The sequence below is a fragment of the Engraulis encrasicolus genome, chromosome 20 (genome assembly GCF_034702125.1).
Source record: "Engraulis encrasicolus isolate BLACKSEA-1 chromosome 20, IST_EnEncr_1.0, whole genome shotgun sequence".
NCBI classification, from domain to species: Eukaryota; Metazoa; Chordata; class Actinopteri; order Clupeiformes; family Engraulidae; genus Engraulis; species Engraulis encrasicolus.
The window spans coordinates 46,987,206-47,002,654 of record NC_085876.1 but is presented as its reverse complement, the minus strand read 5'-3'; the positions used below and the strand labels follow the sequence as shown (position 1 = coordinate 47,002,654).

At 42.6% G+C, this 15,449-nt stretch overlaps 1 long non-coding RNA gene across 1 annotated transcript; it reads left to right on the top strand.

Moving 5' to 3' along the window:
* The first annotated feature begins 7,724 nt into the window (after positions 1–7,724).
* Positions 7,725–10,558, top strand: LOC134435941 (uncharacterized). The gene is made up of 3 exons (XR_010032138.1): positions 7,725–7,810; positions 8,985–9,118; positions 10,511–10,558. It is a non-coding gene; the product is annotated as an uncharacterized LOC134435941 (long non-coding RNA).
* Positions 10,559–15,449: the final 4,891 nt, after the last annotated feature.

Sequence of the window (15,449 nt, the reverse complement as noted above, 5' to 3'; positions counted from 1 at the left end):
CTGTCAAAATCATGCGTGCGTTTCTCTCTCTCTCTCCACTTTGCCTGATTAGCGTCGACTTTCAAATCTTTTACCAAGATGTTGGTCTGACCAAGAATATAACTAATACCATTTCCCAAACGGCCTGTTTAAACCGGCTTCCTCTGTTTGCTACTGGTTGATTAGTTCCCGAGAAAGTGGGTGGGGATCAGAAACAATATTAACGTTGCTCTTGGCCTGACTAGACGCACCGCTGAAGGTGTTGAATCACTAGGAGGGCGTAGCCTGGCGAAGTTTGACTATCTCTTTTTCTCTTTTTCAAATTTCAACAAGAGGGAAGACACCCCTGCTGGCGCAGCACAAAAGGACTTTCTCTCACCACAGCCTCTAAGTACAGTACACGCACACACGTACACGATTGCACGCACACACACACACACACACACACACACACACACACACACACACACACACACACACACACACACACCTATGAATGTTGAAGCAGACAGAGAATATGGTAAGCCGGTGCGCGCGCGCGCACACACACACACACACACACACACACACACACACACACACACACACACACACACACACACACACACACACACACACACACACACACACACACACACACACACACACACACACACATCTATGAATGTTGAAGCAGACAGAGAATATGGTAAGCTGGCACACGCACGCACACACACACACACACACACACTCTCTCTCTCTCTCCTCTTCCTCCTCTCACTCTTTCTTCTCCTATCACATCTATGAATTTTGAACCAGGCAGAGAAGATGGTAAGCCGGCAGACAGAGAGGAATAAAGCTGGGAGATCAACAGCATAAAAAATGTCCGACAGAAGACAAGAAGACCTACTTTCCGATAGATATGCATGCATCTGTTACAAAATGTGAAAAATAGATCAGAGAAAATGTTTATCAAATGATACATGAAGGCCTAAGTCAGAGTCAGCGTTGCCAATTTAGCGACTTTTTGACGTCCCTGGCGACTAAAATCCTCATCTAGCGACTTTAGCGTCTTTTTGTTGCACCTTACAACTTTTTTAAACGCGCATTTTCTATGCAAAATCATTGTTTTTCAACATAATTACAACTCTGCGCCGCCGTCAGAAGCGTTTCCCACGGTTAAGAAGGGCTGTAGATTTAACTCTGACCTCCAAACAGCAGCTAGCACTGCCCATTTGTAGGTACTGTGAACAAAGGCGGGCACGTTTTGTAGGTACGGTGAACAAAGGCATGTGGGCACGTTTTGTAGGTACGATGAACAAAGGCATGTGCACAGGTTTTCTAAGAATCAGAGTGCCGTGCGTGACGTGGCGTCATACGTACCATCATGACGTCATCTATCGACTTCTCAGCGAGCCAATAGGAACTTTGGCTGATTTGTTTTGGGCAACACTGGTCAGAGTGAACATGTGCAAAATAAAAGTGTAGTGTGAAGTGTGTACAAGTGAAGGCCCTTTGCCTTTGCCATGCATGCGGAAAACCAATAAGTAGGAACAAAGGGGTCAGCTGTCCCGGGCCCATGAGAAACAGAGGTTCTGCAGAATTGCGACATTACGGGAGTGTGTCTACTGTATGTTCCCACAGCCCATTGGTCCCACATCACTAAGATGTTTAAGGCCTATTGGTTCTCTTAGTTTACTTGGAAATGTGGGAACATGGAGTTGTAGAGCATAGGGCTTATATTTGAATAATTTCTTAAAACTGTGGGAGCATAGAGCAGCAGGAATAAGCTGGGACCATTTGGGCTGTGGGAACATAGAGCTGACCCCCTCATTACATTGTATGTTTTGAGTCAGGGGGCCTTTCAGTGACTTTGTCCTGGGTCTGGCCAAAGCTGTCAGTGGGCCTGCATGCATGTATGAGTTGTAGTGTAGACTACATGCTAAGTAATCCTCCATTTAGTAAAATAAGCCTACACTGCCATCCAACATGCAGTGCTGCGCTTGAGATCTGTTACATGCAATGAAAACTAGAATGACCTCATTCTCATTCAATCACTACCTTTTTCTTTCTCTCTCTCTCTCTCTCTCTCTCTATCTCTCCCTCTACCTATCTATCTCTCTATCTACCTATCCTGTGCTATCTGGTGTTTTAGTGTTTTGTAATGGTTTAGAGTGCTGTTGTTGAGGGGACCAAATGCATTCATCTCCATCTAAGTAGGCCTAAATGGCATACTGTAATGTTGCCCCTCTTTTCCCATTCACGCATGCACGCACGCACGCACGCTATAGTTCACACGTGAGAAACAGATGAAGTCCGCACATTTTTCTGGTAATTTCATGATTCATCCACGCGTTTTCTAGGTCACCCACTATTACACACACTCACTCACTCACTCACACACACACAAACACTCACACACACACACACACACACACACACACACACACACACACACACACACACACACACACACACACACACACACACACACACACACACACACACACACACTATCAGTGGAGCAGCTTTTTCATGGTAGATGGATTATTTGTTTTGATCAGTTCCATCCCAAGTAGGGCAATGGAGTTTTGTTGTGCTGTCTCTGATGATTGTTGGAGCTATCGACACTATTGGCAACTGTTGCCAACTGGCACTATTGTGTATGTGTATGTTTAGACTACACAAGTAGGCTACTATAATAGCTTTCTTATCCACGTTACGTTAAAATAGATGTCGTTTTTGGATGGGTACTATGCACAGCCTAAGTAACTTTTTCAAGGCACTAATAGCTCAGACAGTAGAAAAGATTTGATTTGCACACTGTACTTCTGTACCCAAATCAGTAACGCATCACAAATTCTTCTCAATCAAATGTTTTCTTGTCTTATGATGTACTGTATGTAGGTCTGAAACGACAATAAAAAAGGCCTACCGTACTTGACGTGTCCCTGCATAACACAGCAGCTGTTATTTTAGTTATTAGTTGTTTGCATGAAGGATTCATGACTGTTTGCATGAAGGATTCATGACTGTTTCGTAAGACATTCATACCAAACCTTAAATAGACATGAAAGAGAAAAGGACAGCAACTTGTCAAAATCAGTAACCATTGAGGGTTCAGAACAAGACCAGCAATGCTGCTTTGTTTATCTTTTATTTTGACAAGTTGCTGTCCTTCCGTCTGCTAGGTTTATGAAAGGTTTGGTATGAATGGGTCATGAAACAATCATGAATGCGTCATGCTGACTTTACAACAGCTGCTATGAATGTGTTATTCAGGAACATGTCAATTAAAGTGTTACCAACAATAATTTATTCATGAGTGGTATGGTGGTATGGTGACCATGACTCCATGTGTTAGCAGCTGGCAGTGATGTACATTTGTGTTAATGTCCACCCACCTCTGCTGTGCCTCCAGAGACTATGTGACATCTGTGCTGTAGACGTACTGCACTGTATTGCGTGTCCATGATGTCAGTTCAGTTACACATGCATTCTCAATGTCATACTGTACACATGCAAATGCAGTCCATATGGCCATTCTATACAGTCACACACACACTCACACGCACACACACACACACACACACACACACACACACACACACACACACACACACACACACACACACACACACACACATACACACACACACGCACACACACACACTTACTATTATAAATGATATGCATGACCAAATGTGCAATGTGATCATGGAAGTTGTTTTAATATGACGGTTAATCTGTATGTCTTACTTGTAGATTGCCTCAATCCTTTCTGTTACAGGTAAAGCAATAAGATTGCAAAAATGATCAAATGTTTACTCCAGAGGCATTCCAAACTAGATCTCCTCAATCTGTCTTTTTTGTTTCTTTCTTTCTTTCTTTCTTTCTTTCTTTCTTTCTTTCTTTCTTTCTTTCTTTCTTTCTTTGTTTTTCTCTGAGCACTTCATTATTTCACTTTTTTTCGCACCTGTTCTTCCCTACTTTCTGTCTCTGTCTCTCTCTCTCTCTCTCTCTCTCTCTCTCTCTCTCTCTCTCTCTCTCTCTCTCTCTCTCTCTCTCTCTCTCTCTCTCTCTCTCTCTCTGCCCCCACTATGTAACACTAGACTCACATTTAATCTAATGTCAGAATGACACTTTTGCAAGTCTTTAAATAATTTTGAAAATAAATGAGATATTGAAGGTCAACATCTCTGTCTCTCTCTCTCTCTCTCTCTCTCTCTCTCTGTCTCTCTCTCTCTCTCTCTCTCTCTCTCTCTCTCTCTCTCTCTCTCTCTCTCTCTCTCTCTCTATCTATCTATCTATCTACATAGTGCTCTGCTGTGAGGGGTTTAATCAGGTATTTCTTCTGATTACCCCTCTACAGGGATGCAGTCTACTTTTTTGTGTGTGGCAATACAGTATATTTAGGCAGCCATAGGCACATTGGTTCCCAAACTAGGGGTCGCGGCCCTCAGGGGGCATGATGGGAAGAGAGCGTTTCTGATGCGGAGGGGATTTTTTTCCTGTTCAACTGGCGGAGAAGCCATGTGTGCAGGGGTTTACAGCAGCAATTTCTGAATTAATATTGATTGCAATCTTATCGTATTGTCTTTAAATTCCAAGGCTTCCATTACCCATCTCCGTTGATTAAACATGGCTGTGCTATTCTACTTATTGAGCAATGAACTTCTAGTGGTAATTTTAAGGCCTACCTGCATATGTATCACCGCAGAAATACACCTACCGCGACAAGAGCGAGGCAAGCGACGGAAGTAATTGACTTTGTATTGAGTCACGCGACAAACGCGATTCTGGAGACTAGAGCGATTTGCGCGACGAACGCGACAGTTTGAAGTTGAAATCCTTTCAACTTTCTATGACGCAGTTCGGCGACAAGCCGCGACAGCCAATGACTGTATAGAGGTCAGTGACCACAGCCAATGGGAACGCTTGAATGCTTTGCCTTCTGCCTGTACGGACATACTCTAGTCTCCTCAATCGCTCGTATCGCTTGCTGCTGCACTGTGTCGCTTGAATCGCATCGCGCAGTGGTGTAGTCTACTTTTTTATGGCGGGTATACTGTATATTTGAGCATTTTTTGAAGTGGGTATACTGTATATATATGTGCTATTCTAAACAATGGATCAATCATTTTTAAGTGGGTATACTGAAATCCCTTAAATTTAGAAGTGGGTATACTCCGTATACCTGCGTTCTACATCACTGGCATCGCGCCCGGTCTATTCGCGCGGTCATACACCATTGCCCCTCAGCAGCAGAGTTATCTTCTACACACCGCACTCTTCCGTCTTGATGCTGTGTCTCTGAAATAATGAAGTATTTAGTTTAGTTTATTTATGTTAGTTTATTTTGTTTAGTTCAGCAGGGACCATGCACAATAGACATTGTTTACAGAAGTAAAAAGATGGCTTGTGCCAGATTATAGCTACAAACCCCAACTCCGATGAAGTTGGGACGTTTGGTAAACAGTGAATAAAATCAAAATGCTATCATTTTCAAAACATTCAATCTATTCATTAGATGGAGAATAGTGAAAAGACAACATATTAAGTGTTAAAACCGAGAAAAAATATTGTTTTGGGGGACATATGTACTCATTTCTAATTTGATAAATCCAACACGTCTCAAAAGAGTTGGGACGGGGATCAGTGAAATTTAGTAAATATCCAAATAAGATAAAACAACAAAGAAGAACATTTCAAAATGAATTGTACTGCAGACAATATACATGTCCAGGTATAAGATCATCACAGAGAGGCTGAGTCACTCAGAATTAAAGATGCAAAGGGAATAATTACCATAGTTATTACATACATTTTTGAATTCCCTTTGATTTACCACGATTGAGTGTATATAAGACATATTTTTGTTAATAAAATCATTGTATAGGTTCATGACATCATGAAATATATATTGGCTGTAGTCTCACTCTAATTCCTGGAGTGCTAGAGCTATTGAAAATTGACCATATTAAGAATGCTTAATGCGTGCAAATGATATAGGGGTGTAACATTCTCCTAAGCACCTGAGCTCACTTGAAATAGACCCAGAAGACATGGGAAACTGTCCTTTGCTTACAGAAGTCAGCAGAAGTTGTAGAAGTCCATTCTTTTTGACAATAATAGAACATGGCACATCCTGTGCTACAGTTAAAAAGGACCATCCAACTTGTGTTAGTGCTAGCTTCAAAAGTCAGCCTCCATGATGGCATGCGGGTGCAGTAGTGCATTGGTTAAGATGTTCTCACTCATCTGTAGAGTTAAATACAGTGCTGAATGGTATAAATGGGTTTTAAACAGCATGAAAAGCCACTCGTGCATTATATTTTGAAGGGAGATCTTCGATTACTGCCACATAGTAAGGTCAAATTGCATTCTCTACTATGTTTTAACAGTTTGGCTCCATCATAAGGACCAGCAGGTGATAAAATGGTGGGGTTTTGGTCAAGACCTGTCACACTGTAAGCACTACAGAAAGGAAAACATTGCAAAACATGACAAGGAATACACCCACCATTTAAGCTGGTGAAATCATGTCCAAGATAGGAATTAACACTGTTTTTTTATGTAAAATCATCTCATCGGTTAATGTATTTAACTGTTAAGTGTTGTCTTTTGTTTTGTTTTTAGTCTTCCTCGACATTTGCTGCCATTTATTGTCTCCGTCCCAACTCTTTTGAGACGTGTTGGATTTATCAAATTAGAAATGAGTACATATGTCCCCCAAAACAATATTTTTTCTCGGTTTTAACACTTAATATGTTGTCTTTTCACTATTCTACATCTAATGAATAGATTGAATGTTTTGAAAATGATAGCATTTTGATTTTATTCACTGTTTACCAAACGTCCCAACTTCATCGGAGTTGGGGTTTGTATATAGCTAATTTCCATCTGCAGTCCCGGGACAGGTAAAATTTATTTTTATTCAACATTGCAGGGAGAGACAGACGTTTCGACTGCAAGAGCCTTCATCAGTGTCACTAGCAGCCCTCAGCAGCAGAGAAAATGGACACCGCATGTTGAGCAGCGGCAACACACGCATACGCACTGAAGCAAACACGCATGCATGCATGCATGCACATGGAGAGCCATGGTGAGCTGCAGGCTTTAGTCTGTATCAAACCAAAATCTATCTAAATAGCAAGAATGTGTTTTCTTTGAACAGTGCTGTTTGAATAACCTGACTCTCACCAGGTGAATGGGTTCCAGCTTGCTCCACAAACATCTGGAGCTAGATTAGATTGGATTAGATTTGATAAAACTTTATTGTCTGTTACACTTGAAACAGAAAATTGTCTTTGGCATGGCATCAGTGATTCTCACAGATGTTAGACAAGACTTGACAAAACAGGACAAAAACAAGACAAGACAATACATGCATGCTGAGACTTCAGTTGGCTATTGATGTGTACTTAAAGTGCCCATGGCGTAAAATTTTGACCTTATGATGTTTTGGGGCCTTAAAATGAGTTACTCTGACCTCCTGAAGTCATCCCAGTGGTTTGCAATGTGTTACTGTGTACACCAAGCTGTGCTGGAGGTTCCTCCCAGTTTGTAAACAAACTCTGACACAGCATCCAATTGACGCAAAGCTCGTGTGTGCCCGAGATGACGTCCTGCCCTCGTTCGCTCTCAACTCGTCCACGCCCTCTCTCCACCCACTAGCACGCCCATTCATTTGAAAACTCTATAAATACCAGCAGAACACCACATACCTACCGGTTCAATGTCTGAGGGAACATTTTCCGGAATGCTTTCACAATCTGGGACAATACAGAGCAAGTTATGGCCAACACCTGACGCTGAAGTCTGGATCAATACCACCAAGCCTCCTGAACAAGTAAGTCATGAAAAGCTTCCAGTCTGTATTACAGTGTCATGGCTAACTAGCCTGCAGTATTAGCTGTGGAGTGGAAAAAAAAACATACATTAGCCATGAAAGCTACACTGCTACAAAAGCAATAGCCATACTCTGTCTTGTTTTTCTTGGGAAATCGACTGTAAAATATGACCATGGTCTTTTGAACTTACATGTACATCAAGCATGAGCACAATTAACTAAATAGTTTCGATGGAAATGAAACCTTGACGACCGGGCTAGCGGCTATGTTAGCCACCCTGCCGTCTAATAACACAGGCATCCAGCTAGCTAACAAGGAATGTGATGTTGACAATTATTCTATTACACACCAATTTAACAAGACCAAATTGCTCAACATTTCGTTGGTTGACCAAGGAGGGTCCTGTGGTTGAAAACAAGGCATTTTTAAACGTTGTTGGTGAAAACACGATTTATTTAGGAAACCCTTTTTGTTGGCTGTGGTGGTGCGGTACATATTCATTTCCATGGAGACTGGTGTTCGTAGTTTCACCTAGGGATGTTATAACTTGAGCTAACAGGTGTTAGAACTAACCGTGTGTTCGGAAAGCCCAGTTGTGACTAGCGATACACACCGAACTTGTGAATTGGCATATTGACCAGGCAAGCCTTTGACTCGATTTGGTCACCTAACTATACCGAGTGTAGAGCTACTGGCCACTGCATTGAAACGTAGCTGGCTACAGTAATTACTCAGCGAGATGTGCGTGACTGCACGAGCTCAGCTGACACATCCAACACAGACTTCAAGCAGTTGTTACAGGCTGCTATTTAGTGGTTGTGACGGCATTTGACTGCGTTTTTGTTTTCATCATATAACAAATTTGGCGTAACCTCTGGTGGGTACACAGCAGTCGAATCACTTGTCTAGCTAACGTTGCTCCAGGGCAGGCAGCTGTGGAGTTACGTGAGTTGCTATGCAACCTGCTCCCACTGTCTGTCACGTTTTCATTCCTATCCGTGAATAGCTTGGAAAGCCAGATGCAGTCGAATATTGGGTTTATGTTTCCTTGACATTTATGTCTCTTTTCAGACTCAGACAATTTTCTTGTATAGAATTTGAGAGGCTTATTGTGGATCATGGAAAGTTATATTCTGTATTTTTTTTCCTAATGGCCGCAATTCTCATCTACAGAAGTTCCTGTTACAGACGGTCATGATGAGTAGAAGAAGGCAACATGATGAAGCAAAACTCCTCCTTCACCACTACGTTGGAGTCTTCCCATTCAGTCATCATCCAATTTGCTCCAAATAATCAAACACAAGCAGGTACCTGTAATTTGAGTGCTTCTGGATCTTCACCTTTTTTCCGTGGTGCTCATCAGTGTAGGGTCTCTCAAACTTGGTCCAGGTAGACAGATGCAGATCGAGGCACTAAAGCAGGGGTCCCCAAACTAAGGCCCGGGGGCCGGATGCGGCCCGCCATGCCCCTTTGACCGGCCCTACATCTCTCTGCACCTCACCATTTACACTGACCCAAAGAAGCAATCCTCATAGAAAAAAATAATAATAAAACATTGTATCTATCTATCACTCATAAACTGTCATTCACTCATGTCAGTGACTCATTTTTCTAACCTTTCCTTGCCATTTTTACATGTGAAGTACTCACTTCTTTTGCAAATCACTTGTAATGATGAACTATTTTGTGCTAGAAATTATGGCTATAACAGGCAGCAGCCTAACATACAGCCCACATTGATCCCGGCCCCTGATCACAGTCACAGAGCGATAATGTGGCCCCCAGAGAAACACGTTTGGGGACCCCTGCACTAAAGGTTGCAATTTATACACCCTGAAGGCCATAAGGGCCGAAACGCGTAAGCATTGTAGCCAAATAAAAAAGTAAAAAAAATTGCAACCTTGAGTGCCTCAGCATCTGTCTAACTGGAACAAGTTGCTCCAAAGAATGTTGTCTTTCCTTATATGCTGTGCAGGTGAGAAGATGGATCTTGTTGTTCTAGCGCCTGATTTTTTTTGTTTTTCTTTTTTAAAGCAGGATTACACTAAATGGCAAAACGTGTAGGCCTACCTTGTTTCCTTTCCACTATCCAAACTCCCATCCTCCTTTGTGCTTGTGGCCTTGTAAAATATGATGTGGTATGCTGATAGATGGGCAATTAAACAACTCACAAAAGATCAATTCAAATGTCATTTTCTGATTAGTTGTTGTGCATAGCAGGGAAACTTATTTTCTCCATGGATGCTAGGTTGTTGGGCCACAAGCCCAAGTAGAAGACATGAGTTTGGATAATGGAGTGGATACCTTGAATATGCCCCCTGAAAACACTCTTCTGTTGAGATGTCTATATTTGCTTTACAAGGCAATGTAACACACAAACACACACACACACACACACACACACACACACACACACACACACACACACACACACACACACACACACACACACACACACACACACACACACACACACACACGGTTTCAGGTGATACTTGACTTGATGTAATTATAACTATACAATACAATTCATGGCATTAGTATGAAATGGCTCTTGCAGTGTTTTAGGAAGGAGCCCTTCATATCCTTTCCAATGACAATAACGAGGTTTGTCCTTGAAACTGGCTAACCCTCACCATCTTGACCAAATGAAAAATAAGAGGGACACTCTGTTCACACATTGTCTTTTGTACTTGCAGACGCTTCTTACAGATGGCTGTCCTCTAGAATGAAAATGCACACCAACCACCGGCAAACATCAAAAGCTAATCCAACCTTTGGTAAGATTTGAAAAGAATTCAGTTCAACTAATTCTGACATAACATTTTAATAGTGTTACTTCAATAATTCCAAAATGACATAGCATTCTAAACAATATTTTGCTTTTCCTGTAGGCTTTGTGTGGAAAGGTCTTCAGAAACCCTGCGACTGATGCAATGTTGGTGCCCTAGAAGACAAGTCAGCACAGTTCAGACGAGCCAGCCAGAGGAGGTCACCGCCAGCCTTGTATCGAGGTTCCAACGTCCTTCATCGGGGAACTCGGCATGGATATGCAAGACGACACTCGAATCACTGTTGGACAAATGCCTGAAACGGCTGGAAAAATAGAAAAGATGGTTACAGAGACTGTTGTTGCTGTTCTTCTTTCAGTACAATATTTGCCTTCCATAAAATATTCACATGTTCCAATTTAATATTCTTGATGCTGTTGTAAATAAATTTGCACACTGTCTTCACACTGTCTGCATAATTGAATTAGCCGCTTATGGTGATCTTGAACTCTGTACAAAATGTTCCAGCATGCATTGTGGCTCTCCTGCCTTCTCTCCAAGTTATAGTGATCTGATAAAGATAAGACATGGCAAGTTTGCTCTATGCACAGATGGTGTCAAATGAAAGTAATGCGACCTGAGCTAGGCAGCATAATGTTATCTCTTTCTGTAGGCATTGTCTCAGTTTCCACACTAGCATCTAACCTTATTACAAAATAAGGAGTTTTCTGATACTGACAGCCAGGTTACTCTCAGGTAAACATGAGATGATGCAATGATTTTCACAATGGAAACTTAACTGGCAACTATGGATAAATGTGATGTCAACAGAGCATGGACTATTTCACCATTGTATACAACAGTGTTTCCCAACCAGGGGTACGTCGTGTACCAGTAGGGGTACATGGAAAATGTGATGCTAACAAATGTATGGAGTGCACTCAAATTGGTATAGAGGATCATATAGAGCAGGGATGGGCAACTGGAGGCCCGGGGCCACATGCGGCCCGCCTCCTTACTAAGTGCGGCCCATAGATAAACCATACTTATTACATACTAAATTATAATGAACAAACTTCTTTTTTAAACCACTACTGAGTTAATCTGTTAAAATTACACTGTTGGCTGACAGAGAACACTCCTATTGCTTCCAAACTTTTTCGGCGGCCACTGAGCAACCAACTGCACCTCGAATCTGCAAGCTGCAGTCAGATCCACAGTCATCTGGCCCTCCAATGTTCACAATGAAAAAAATGTGGCCCTCCTTATCATGAAAGTTGCCCACCCCTGATATAGAGCATGAAGGAGGGGGTACTCATGATATGACAAAATTAATTAGGGGGTACACAGGGCAAAAAAGGTTGGGGATCACTGGAATACAAGACATAATGGATGCATTTTTAGAATGCCATGTAGGCTATTGGACAAAGGAAAGCTGGCTATTCTCCAGCACAGACAGTGAAAAGGGGTGCTCTTCAAATGCAGCCAAGTTGTATGTAGACACATTTTATGATCAGCCGATGGTGAGGAAGTGCATACATCATAACTAGTATAGAGTACCCTTTTGTCATGTAATACACCACCCTCCTCAAACAGACTTGTGATGCATGATAAGCATTGCAGTGGTGAAACAGAACAATGTTGTAAACAAAGGTGTAAAAAGTCTACTATAACCTGACAACTACCCTCTCGTTCATTTATAACATTTTTACCACATTTGTGTTGCATCATAACATTACAAAGGGGAAGGACTTGCAATTGCAAGCTAACCATCCACACTGAGAAAGTTGCTGGGTTTAGAGACAGTTGCGATGCCAGTAACGTGCATCACTCACACACACATCAAATGGGGTTGTTTGCTCATAAGTTAAAAAAAGAATATTGTAATTTATGATGGTGACTTGCCAGGTCATTGCGTGGTGAATGATTGCTGCTGTAATTACAAACTCACTGGCAAGTAACAGTGCTTCAGAACTACCCATTCAACAAATTCAAATTGCAGACATAACATTTCAAACTCACCCTTCTGAGGCATCCTGCGCTGAAGCCCATGAGCAGGTAGGCAATAGTTTGTTTCATCTTTGGGTCAAAACAAGCGAGAGTAAGTTCCATCAGGTGCTGGACGTGCCATTGCTAACTAGGGCAAATTGCTAACTCTAGGTAACAGCTAACCTGCTGCACCATCACAACAACGCAGCTTTAGCCCGCGGCTCCGCCCCCGCTCATCAACGACACTCCCCCTCCTGCCCCCCTCCCCCTCCTGTTGCATATCATTACAGATCGACGCACAGGGAGAGGAGACTTTTCACCAAAGAGGCCTAAATGGCGCATTTCAGCATTATTTTGATAAAAATTGCGGATATAGCATCCTGACACCCCCGCAAACCCATACAAAGCACCAAAGGACCATGTAAATTTCATGCCATGGGAACTTTAAGCAAGCTATAGACAATAGCCATCTTGGTCTTTATGGTCTTGTGTGTTCCCATTGTCTGTTTGAAGTGTGTGCATGCATTTGTGTGTGTGTGTATGCATTTGTGTGTGTATGTGTGTTTGTGTCTGTCTGTCTGTCTGTCTGTCTGTCTGTCTGTCTGTCTGTCTGTCTGTCTGTGTCTGAGTCTCTGTGTGTTACATAAGCAGTCTTAATGTCTTGGCCACTTTGTCTTTGTCTTGGCCACTTTGGCACACAGAACAAGGCAGGAGAAGAGAGTTAGCCAAAATGTTTAATCACTATCTGGACATTTTTCCTCTTTCCACTTAGTGAAGTATGAAAGTGTGTGTGTGTGTGTGTGTGTGTGTGTGTGTGTGTGTGTGTGTGTGTGTGTGTGTGTGTGTGCATTACTTAGCTGACGCTTTTATTTATCCAAACCGACTTACATGTATTTTATGTACAGGGTATTGGTTACAGACCCTGTAGTAATGTGGGGTTTGGTGCCTTGCTCAAGGGCACTTCAGTCATGGATGAAAGTGCTGGTAGGGGTGGGATTCGAACCTGCAACCCCCTGATCTGAAGACCAACACTGTAACCTTTGAGCCATGGCTGCCGTGTGTGTGTGTGTGTGTGTGTGTGTGTGTGTGTGTGTGTGTGTGTGTGTGTGTGTGTGTGTGTATGTGTGCGTGCGTGTGTGCGTGCGTGCGTGCGTGTGTNTGTGCATGTGTGTGTCTGTGTGTGTGTCTGTGTGTGTGTGTGTTTGTGAGAGAGAGAATGTGTGTGTGTGTGTGTGTGTCCGTCTGTCTCTGTGTGTTACATAAGCAGGCATAATGTCTTGGCCACTCTGCCGAACTTCATGCATGCTTTGGCTCACAGAACAAGGCAGGAGAAGAGGGAAGAGGGGAGCCAAAATGTTTAATCACTATCTGGACATTGTTCCTCTTTTGTGTGTGTGTGTGTGTGTGTGTGTGTGTGTGTGTGTGTGTGTGTGTGTGTGTGTGTGTGTGTGTGTGTGTGTGTGTGTGTGTGTGTGTGTGTGCGTGGGTGTGTGCGTGTGTGTATGTGGTTTCATTAATCAGAGACTCACACAAGTGTGTGTGTGTGTGTGTGTGTGCATGCGTGTGTTCATGCATGCCTGTATGTGTGTGTGTGCGTGCGTGTGTGTGTGTGTGTATGTGGTTTGATTAATCAGAGACTCACACAAGTGTCCAATTATGCGGGGCCTTTATGCCACTCTAGTGTGTGTTTGTCTAGACGAGAGAACAAAAGAGGGAGAGAGAGACAGGGAGAGAGAGGGAGCGAGGGAGAGAAATAGAGAGATAGAGAGGGGGAAGGGAGAGTGAGGGAAGGAGAAGAAGAGAAAGAGATGGAAAGGGGAGGTGAGAGAGAGGGAACGAGAGAGAGATAGAGAGAGGGAAGGGAGAGTGAGGGAAAAAGAGGAAGAGAGAGATGGAAAGGGGAGGAGAGATAGAATGCGGGTGAGCGAACAAGAGAGAACAAAAGAGGGAGAGGGAGACAGGGAGAGAGAGGGAGAGAGAGAGAGAAATAGAGAGATAGAGAGGGGGAAGGGAGAGTGAGGGAAAGAGAGTAATAGAAAGACATGGAAAGGGGAGCAGAGATAGAAGGGGAGGAGGTGAGTGATAGGGAAAAAAGTATGAGAGAACAAGAAGTGAGAGAATGAGAGAGTGGAGATGTGGATAACAAGTGAACGACAGAGCATGAGAGGAGGAAGGAGAGTGAGATAAGCTAGAGAGTGGAAGAGATGGAGAGAGAGCTGGAGAGCCTGCTCCCTCTTCTGCAGCCTGCCATCACAACAATAATGAATTCATGCATTAATTAATCCATCTAGCCCATCACCACTCAGATAAAAGCCATTATTACTTTGATTACTTTCACATTCTGTAAAACTTTCATTTGTGTGATTATTCATTTGTGTTTGGCAGCTGCTGCATATGTAGATCATAACTCTTTGTAGCACTTTGGAATCTACTCAGAGTGAAGTTGGAGTATGTTGTAAATTAAAAAAGGCAGAAGTGTGTTTCTCGAAAGCGTAGTTGTTAGCCAGTTAGCAACTTGGGTAGTTGCCAATGGGAAATTGCATTGCAAACAGCAAAGTAGCTGATGTAGTTAGCAACTATGGTTTCGAGAAATGCACCCCAGGTCACTAAAACAGTTGACAGACAAAACAACGCACACATCAACGACACATCTCATGCATAGACACTGCCATGCACCTGTGGTGTTGGTTCATTTTCGAAGTAAAAAAGCACATACTGTATATAATATAAAAACAATTGACATGTCATGCAACTAGACACTGTCTACTCTTGACATATTTTTGTTTTTAAGTCTAAAAAACACATACACATGAAGTTACAATAGTTGGAGATGAAATAGATGGTGCTCTGTCTGCCCTTTCGTCCGGTCCACTGGTGG